Source organism: Condylura cristata, unplaced genomic scaffold, assembly GCF_000260355.1.
Source record: "Condylura cristata isolate star-nosed mole 26May11 unplaced genomic scaffold, ConCri1.0 scaffold00007, whole genome shotgun sequence".
In the NCBI taxonomy this organism is placed as follows: Eukaryota; Metazoa; Chordata; class Mammalia; order Eulipotyphla; family Talpidae; genus Condylura; species Condylura cristata.
This window is the reverse complement of record NW_004567108.1, coordinates 64,797,473-64,807,486: the sequence shown is the minus strand read 5'-3', so window position 1 is coordinate 64,807,486 and position 10,014 is coordinate 64,797,473.

Below are 10,014 nucleotides of genomic sequence, written 5' to 3'. Positions count from 1 at the left end.
AAAAAAAAAAAAAAGATTTTAATGAAAAGGGAGTATACAACACAGAAGACAAAGAATATAATTTCTAAATCAAACACCTGAAGTTGCCCATCCCCTCATGGGCAAAAGTTAACCCAAAAGGAAGTGGTCCAAAGCAAGTCCTGAAAGCCCGCCACAAGACTAAAGCACCTTCTGGCCAGGACCCATGGAAAAGGGTTAGAAATGTCCAGACAAGTCTGGGAGGAAAAGAGCAAAATCAAAATCAGTATAAACACTGCCATAGTGAACCTCCCCACAGGTCTCTCACCCACTTGCAACCAGTCCAGGGCCAAGAAACAAGTACAATTACTTCATCACATACTTGCTGCTCTATGGTGGCTTCCTCAGGTCTCCTTCTGGCTCCTCATCCTGCTTCCTTCTTCCTCAGATTTCTTCTCTGCTTTCCTTTTCTCTGCTCAGCTCCACCCTCCTTCTAGGTGGGGCAAAGGACCTGGAAATTCCCCTTTTCCTGGAGACCTCACTGTTACCAAGGGTCTTTTCTTTGAAGGATTTGACCAGTTTGAAGAATGCCCTACAGATTCTAATGCAATGTGTTAGCAGAGAACAGTTCTGCTAGCTATGAACATGCCATGAAACAAGTCCACCACCCATGCAGGGAGCTCTTAATCCATTTTATAGCACTTATTACAGCTTTTAGATCTCTCTCCTTCAGTATTACTGAATAGTCAAGGATCATGAGGAAAATTGTAATAGGATCATTGAGGACCAAAATAAGTGCAAAAAGCAGTGGAAAGGACTAAGAAAACTTTAAAAATGTATCGCTCATATTTTCATAAGGATAAGTAAGACTAAAAAAGTAATAGAGACTAGATCACCATAAGAAAGAAACATTTGGAGAACAAAAGAGAACTCTTGTAAAATATATAGGTGGTTGGAAGAAAAATTGAGGAATTCTTTTTAATAAAAATCAAAGGCAAAGATGGAATTATAGGGGAGTAGTATAGAGCGTGAGCACACTTTTATCAGGTTTGGGCTTGTTCATACATCAAAAGCTGATGTAGGGCGGTTATCAGAAGCTGAAAGAATAGTAGCCTGCTAATATATCAACAAAACAAAACAAAATCAGTTGTGTAACAGGTGGTCTACAGGGAAAGGGGAGGTCCCACTTTCCTTGCCCCACCTAAGTGAGGGTAAAGCTGAGCAAGTAGGAGGAGAAGTTGGAGAGCAGACTGGGGAAGGAGGGAAGCAGTATGGAAAGCAAGAAGACCTGAGGAAGCCATGGAGCAGAGAGACATATGAAGAAGCTGTATTTGTTCCTTGGTTTTAGAATGGTTGAAACAGATGTGAGTGTTGTTAACCTTGGGGAGGTTAACAGTGGCAGTTTGTATACTGACACATGATTTTGCTCCTTCTGTGCCAGATGTGCTGGGCCCCTTCTGCTCCTTTCCTATGGGTCCCCACGAGGAGAGGAGGTGCCTTAGACATTTGATAGGCTTTCAGGCCTCAGTGACCTTGCTTTGGGCCAAACTTATTTGGCTGGGCATTTATCCATGAGAGGATGAGTAACTTTGGGAGCTTGACTTGGAAACTTTTTCTGTATTGCACACTAATGCACACTAATTGTATTAAAGTTCTTTTACATTAAGGCCTTTTTTTTTTTAATTTTTTTTTTTTTATGCATACAGAACTGGGGTACAGGCCAGAGATGCAGGTGTGGTGAGAGGATTCACCAGAGACAGAGTGGGGAGCAGAACAGGCAGATTGATGAAGTACACTGCTAAGGGGAGCAGCGGGAGAGACAGGAGAGGTCTACTGCGCCATGTGGATCACCTCCTGGGCGGGGATCAAACTCGCACTGAAGCGGCTGTGGCTAGCCTGCAATGCTGTGCTTTAGCCTGCTGCACCACCAGGGACGGCCTCCATCAAGGTTTTATGCATGAGAGTATGTTTTGTCCTGATGTGGCAGATGACAGACCATGTAGAATAGGCAAGTTAGTGTAAACCAGGGTGTCCCTCACCCTGCCTGCCAAGAATGGAAGAAAAGATACTGGTTAGGCAGTTCCTGCAGCACACAGAGCTGTAAAAATGCAAACCAATATTAAGACAATGGGCATTTGCACAGAAATTAAGAGAAAAGCAGGGAGATTAAATGATAGAATGGACTGATGAGGCTAGTGTGTGAGCCATGGTCTAAAGTAAAAGGGGGAAATCGGGGAAGTGATGGAGGCAGCATTTCCTCAAGGTTCTCCGATGAATTGGACTACAATGCAAGTGATACAGGGCAGCAGGAGGCACTAAACTGGACAAGATACTACCCAGATAGCTTACCATCACTGTCTGAGGTCTTCACCCATGCACACAATGGACAGACCACTCAGGATCAGAGAACAATAATGGAATTTAGCTAACAAACCAGGGAAAACAAAAACTGAAGCCACAAATGACCATTTACCTCATCTAAAGCATGGTCCAGTGTTTTAAAGTCCTAAACACAAACATTCCCAAGATGGCATCTTCCCACCACTGTGGACCCGGAGCACGTGGCAACCAGACCATAGGCTAGGATCCGACTCAGGGAAACAGCAGGAGACCCAACAGGAGATACTCAACAGAGCTGCAGGGATGCCCCAGCACAGCAACACACAAGCCACCCTCAAAGCAACAGCTGCAGCAGTGTAATGACCAGACAAATGATGGCCATACTCATGCAGCTCATCACTGTGCCCTGCTCATGTTCTTCGCTTTTGCTGCCAGGCTGTAACAGTAGCAAAACTGGTAACAGTTTCAGTCAGTCACTTGGCTACTTGCAAAGCCTCCAAAGTTTTCCTCTCTGAGGTTGGCTGCTGGAAGCCTCCCCATGTTCTTCAGAGTCCCACAACAAACAGCCTTCTGGAAGATAGGCATGGTGGGGACAGAAATCACTGACATGGAATGGCTGAAGATCTCTAACAAATGAATCCAGAAATTTCCAGCCTCAGCTGAGCCATGAGGTATCAGGGAACCAATGAAAGCAACAAACCTTAAATTACTTTTATGTAGGTCAGAGCAAGAAGCCCTCTGTTTCACACCCCTCCACCCGCATGAAATAGAGCACTAGTCAAAGGCCAGGTGGCTTAGAGCTTCTTAGTATTATCTCACTAAGCAAAATACTCCAGCAGTTTTATGAACCCTGAGGTAAGGGAGGGAGAGCATAAAGGGGAAGTGTTAGGAATGGAAAAATACTCACTCAGAGTGGGTTTTTGCCTTCCCTTTGCCCATAAGCAGAGGCACCTAAAGGATTCTGCCAAAGGCCTCAAAGAGAAATTTAGGATTGAGGGTGTGGGGCTAGGAATGCAAATATGCAAAAGCACATGAGTCAAAGAAACCTAGATCTTACACTACAAAGCCTGGCAGAGGCTGCTGGCCATATGCCAAGAATTGGAAGGAAGGTCACTTGAAGCTTTTACAATTGCCAACATTTAGGGCCGAAAAATCACCAGATTTTTAACCAGGATCCAGGTTTCTGAAGAACTGCTGGAAATAAGTGAATCCTGCAGCCTATTCTACCTCTGAACTTGCACAGGTTTCTGAAGAACTGCTGGAAATAAGTGAATCCTGCAGCCTATTCTACCTCTGAACTTGCATTAACCCAAACATTTCATTTCAACTAAAACTTCCTGTCCCTTGGACCTAAATCATTTCAATCAGTATGCTCCACTCACCATCCCATGACTCAAACCAGAAACTACAGAACCTTGATTCTTTGCTCACACATCACAATGTGCATTCTATCAGTGAGTCCCAAGCAATCTCCAAAACACATGTAAGGTCCATTCCCTTTTATCCACCTCAGCTGTCCCCACCTTAGTCCATATCACCTCTTCTCTCAGTGAGACAACTAGTAGGCTCCTAATTGCTCCTATCTTCTTCACTTACTCCATTTTAATCCATCCTCTATATAGCAGTAAGAGTGAGCACCTTAAAACACATTGTTATGCCAGAATGGGATGCACTACCCAAGAAAAAGCCAACCACACGGTTGTAAAGACAAGAGGAAACTTTATTGGAAGCTCCAGCTTGGGCCCAACCACATACCCGAAGCACCTGGGTGGTAGGAAGGGCCCAGAACAAAGGGAAGAGCAGATTAAATAGTCCTTTTTTGGTGTGCAGGCCTCTGGACAAAGGGGTAGCTAGAGATTGGTTTGGTTGACCTTTACATGGTTTCCCAAATACGGTGAGGTTGGCTTTCAGACATGGCAATTGGCTCCCTCCTACATGAAAACCTTCTTGGCCCTTAAAGTAAAATCCAATTTTCATGCCATGAGCTAAGGGGCCTCACTTGTTAGGGCTTTTTCTCTCACCTTGTCCTTTGTGCTGTCTTCATCTTACTCTATACTAGCCACAGTAGTCTTCTTACAATTCATTAAGTCACCAAGCTCTTTCCACATACCATTTACTCCACCTAGAGACCTGTCTACCCCTTCATTAGTTTCTTCCTTTTACCCTTCATGTGCAACTTTAAAGATCACCTATTCAGAGCTCCTTCCCTACCCATTCTATTTAATAGTCTCCACTATTCTGTCACAAGCCTTTGTTTCCTCCATACTATGTTTCCTCAATTGAATTTTGTTTCAATTCGTTTTCTCCTCTCTTCTACTTTAAGTTACAAAAAAGAAAGCAGGGATCTTTTCTATGTCATTGACTGAAATTCCAGGGCTTAGAATGTTTTTGTTATATGATAGGCACTCTAAAAACACTTGCTAACTAAAGAATATGCAAAGGAGTAAGTTGTTGCCAAATATGTATTGAGTTTATTACGGAAAAGATGAGACACAAAAATTTTAATATGACGGAGAAGGCATCACTCTCTTAAAAAATTAAACTCTGCTTAGAAATCTGTTGGGAAAGATGAACTCTTTCTAGTTTAATGCATGTTGTTACTTTCACCAAATAGTCCTAATTAATAGGTTGTTTATTTATGCTCTTTTTCCATCTATATATTTATTTACTTATTTTATTTTCATAAATAAATTTGTAGATTTTATATATTATTTACATAGAAAGCACACATATATAAAGATGTGTAGTATATGATATATACCTATCTGTGTTATATATAAACATATATGAACATAACAGGTATAAGGCACTTCTAGACTCTATACTATCTTCCTTTTCTTTTACCTTCCTCTTCTCTGTCATGACCAACTTCCATATTCTGATAGGCTTGCACAGGATGGGAATAAATTGAAAGAGGGCAAATGAAGACCCAAAAAAAAAAGTACTTACCTAGTGCTAAATGAACTTCTTTTGCATAAGGGACAAGTCAAGAAAAAGAAAATTGTTTCAGGAGTTTTCTTTTTTAGAAGCAATTTCTTAATTCTCTAACAGTTGTTAAGAATGCTTTTACTAATTTCTTGTTACTAATGAAGGAATTCTTTTTACTAAAATTCCAGAAATTAAATTACTAACACTATGTTGAATCTTTAAACAAATTTTGTTGTCAAATAATCATGCTGAAGGCTTTTGTTTTATTTTTTAAACTGACCTTGGAAGTGTCTTTAAGTAAGAAAATCTCTCATAGAATCTCTTATTTTGAATTCTTTCTTTAAGATGTTTGTCGGAGACCAGCTCCAACCTTTAGGGTGTCTCGAGGCAGCACAGGCAGGACCCTAAGATGGGAAGGAGTGGTGAGCGGATATTCCAAAAGGGGGAGGAGGAACGGACGCGAGGAAGATACGGGAGTCAGGATAGAGTGCAAGTCTTCCTGCTTTTCCTTCAGCAGGTCTTTATTTATACTGTGTACCAAGTAGTTAATTGTAATAATGCATAGGGTAAGTTAATGAGATATCTCCATAAAACATTCTCAAGGACAAGGGAAAAAGCATTCTTCTGTTTACAATTTATGATATGCTAAATTATATGTTTTTGTGACAGTTATCATATATACAGCTGTCTAGTTATCAAAGGAAGAGGGGTCTGGAAAAGGGTGAGCTTGTTAGCAAAAGGTTGTTAAGGGTCTTGGGATAGTAGTAAATTGTGTTAGCAGTGTTAGCAGTGATTGTCTAAGGAAGAGCTAATGGGTAATTTGAGGCTAGCAGAGAGTAGTTAGTGTTTGTTTTAAAAAGGAGTAAATTAAGAGAAAGTTGTACAGTTGTATATCAAACGACACCTGTGTAGTCAAGGTTAAAATTTCTCCATGAGTCCTTATGCCCTGGGAGCCTTATCTGAAGTTTATTTTTATTCAAAGAAACCAAGGAAGCTTCCCAGGAGTTTTTTATGTCCTGGGATCTTATTTCTCCTGGGGCTTGGCTTTTGTCTCAGGAGACAGAGGAATTTCTCCTCCTGGGGCAGCTTGCCTGAACCAGCAGCTACCTTTTGCAGCTAAGTCAATCCAGTTGTAAACTGAATGTTGCTCAGAATATTTTGATATTATGTTTATACAAAAAAGGAAGGTCATTAACATAAGTTAGCAGTGGACAGTCTGATTTTTCAGAGCTTATCCCGATCCACCCGGAATCTGTCAGACGATGGACGTTGCATAGCTTGTGTCAGATGTTCTTTTGAGACAGCATAAAAATCTAAAAATGCTTCTTCAATTATTCACTGTTAAAATATCAGCTCAGTTTGGCCCAATAACCCAATTCCCACATGGTCTACATGGGGTGTAGAGTTTACAGTTGACTCATCACTTCCCATGAAGGCCTGGGTGGACCTAACTGTTCCCAGTATGTACAAGGAATTAGTCCAAAACACCAAAAGGTTGTTTTACCAGCAGAGGGTGTCCATTCCTTTTCTCCATTTTTAAAGCTTATATCATTATGCTGACTCATGTTTTCATCACAACAGCAGGTCTTGACAGCTGAGGTTTTCCACATATGTAGGACTATACTTCCAAGGAGTCTGAGTAATTGCATTGTTTTCTGATTAAATTAGTTGAATCTCTAAAGAATTCCTTTCCCACATAATGAAATCTCCCCCTTAAATTTGACTTTTTCGTCTCTCTTCTGTAGTAATTGAAACACTGCTAAATGGTGATACAACTTCTCTCTGTATATTCACTCTAACAAATTATCACAGAACTTGTAATTCAAAAAACACAAATTTATTATAATTCTGTAAATTAGAAGTACAACATGGAGAGGCTGTGTTCTTTCATAGAGGACCTAGAGAGGATCAGTTTCCTTGCCTTTTCTTTCAGTTCATGCTCACACTACTCATCTTCTGAGCCAGCAATGGCTGACTGATTTCTTTTTACCTAGCATCACTCTGACCTTTCTATCCTCATCTTCCTATGACTCACCCCTGCTCCTCTTCCATTTTGTGATTATACTGGGCCCACCCAGACAAATATAATACCCTTCTTAACATCAGCTGATTGTAACCCTAATTTGTCTACAACCTTATTTTCTCCTTTTCCATTAAAACAGAAGAGTTGTGTAATAGATTAAGGAAAACCAAATTTTCACCATATTATTTTAGTCCTATAATCTTACTGTGCTTTTTTTTTTTTTAAGATTGATTTATTTATACAGAACTAGGATACAGTCCATAGGTGCAGGGGCGGTGAGAGGGTTCACCAGAGCCAGAGTGGGGAGCAGAACAGGCAGATTGGCGAAATATACTGCGAAATATACTGCTGAGGGGAGCAGCGGGCAAGACAAGAGAGGTCTGTTGTGCTATGTGGATCTCCTTCAGGACAGGGATATAACTCAAACCCAGGCAGCCATGGCCAGCTTCAAAGTTTTGTGCTTTACCCCGTTGTGCCACCAGGGAGGACCCTTCACTGTGCTTTGAACTACCTGTATCTCCTGGATTTTTCATTAGCTACGATGACTGTGACATTAATCTTTAAAACCACATGAGTTGAGTACTTGCCTTTTGCAATCCTGACTCTGGTGTAACAGTGCTTTGGGAAATCAAAAACACGGTCTACAGCTCCATTTGGGGTTTATCTTACTAAGGAAGCAAAGCAGCATGAAAAGAAAAGTTGTAAGAGAATAAGAGTTGGAGAGTGAAGCAAGAGTAGAGTAGCAGTTCTAAGCAAGAGGGTGGATGACTCTGGATCTGGAGATCAGCACTTATACTCTTATTATTTTGGCATTAAATAAAAATGACCTTCAAAGCCTAGAGAACTTGGGAACACTCTGATTGTAATAATAAAATCAATATATCACAAGTGAAATATGATATCTACAGAAAACTGTCTCATAGGTCCAACTGGGAAGAGGTAAATCATGCAGTCAGCTAACATTTTTTACTTCCCCCAAAAAATAATGAGTCGGCCCTCCCTTGTGGCGCAGCAGGTTAAAGCACAGCACAGAGAAGTTTAAGCCACTTCTGCATGAGTTCAATCCCCGCCTGCCCCGGAGGAGATCCACATGGCGAGGCAGACCTCTCCTGACCCGCCCGCTGCTCCCCTTAGCAGTGTACTTCATCGATCTGCCTATTCTGTACCCCACTCTGTCTCTGATGAATCCTCTCACCCTCTGCATCTCTGGCCGGTTCTGTACGAATAAATACATAAATCTTTAAAAAATATAAATAAAAAAATAATAATGAGTCAACAAAGCATGGAGGAAAGTCTAAAAGGGACCTAAGATGCAGAGTTGGGCACTGTCTCAGATTGAAGACACACCAAGAAGCCAACTTGGTTTTCTGCTTGAAATGCTTTCATGGACCTTTTACCTATCACTCAATTTAGGCTCCAATTCAACATTGTTGAAACAATCTCAATGTTACAATTTTACATCCCATGTAGCTTTTCATTAGCACTATTGGAAGAAAGGTAAAGTCTAGATCAAAACCATTTGACAGTAGAAAGTGAAACTGCACTTGGGAGGTAAGTCCAGTGTGGATGGTGCCAATTTGGGGAAAGAATGTGAAATTGAAAGTGGGGTGATGGTGAGGAATCAGAGAGGACTAAAAGTTTAAGTTGGAAATGAACAGAGACTATGGTAATTGTTTGAATCAAACTGGGAGACTTGTATCTGGCCTTCCTCAGGTATTGATCTCAGGAAGGAGCTGACTTGAGGCAGAACACCAGGTGGACAGGAACAGGGCCCACTTCTCTTCCTTATAGTTTTTTTTACAGGACTACAAGGTTCCACTAGGAGCCAAAACATATTTTCATTAATACTGAAAATATTAATTTTAAAAAATGTCTCCGATTGTCCTAAAACTTTTCCCTTCTAAAAATGCAAATGTCCATGAAGAGAGTCAGTACATTTAAACTTCATCAATCATAATGACATTTTTAGGGAGAAATTTTCTTTTTAAAGTCAGAATTATGTGTCCTCCATAAAAGAACTTTATTGTTTTTACTAACTTTCCTAACTTTGAATATGAAAAAAATTTGCAAATCAATGAAGAGCTCACTCTAGGGATAAACAATATATGCATTTTTATGATTAAAATGCTTAAGCAAGGATACTATTCATATGCAAAACTGAATTTTATACTATTATTTTTATGGCAGCAGGGTATGTGAACATAGGTTTACAATTTCTAAAATTATCTAAGTCTTAAATATCTTCTTCGGAGGTATTTGTTTTTGGAAAGAATTACCATAATGACGAGCAGACAGACTGCCAAATTTCAGAACATTGTTTGGCCTTGTTTTCATAGCTACATTATCATCTGCTTATTTATTTAGTTTTCTGCAGAACAGGATTTGCATCGCCAAACTTGAATTTAGTGCCACATGCACCACTAACATAGATGAAGCACCTAGTCTACCAGAGTTCTAAGATTAGAAAACTATTAAAATCATACCAAAACAAAGTTAGTTTTCATGAATTTAAAGTTTTATTTGCAAAGCATCTGCCCAGTCTATATGGGAAGTATACTTATAATGAGTTATTCATAGAATTCAAAAAATAATTGGGTTTTTAATATTTGTTAATTTTATTGAGGAGTTCTGGATCAAAGTCAGATTTCCCAATATTATACTAAGAAATGTGCTGAACTCTTTGCCCTGTTCTAATTGAATTGCTGCCTACACCATCAGTTAGGAAACTGTGCTCTCTGAATCTTTGTAGATCCACGCACTCCTTT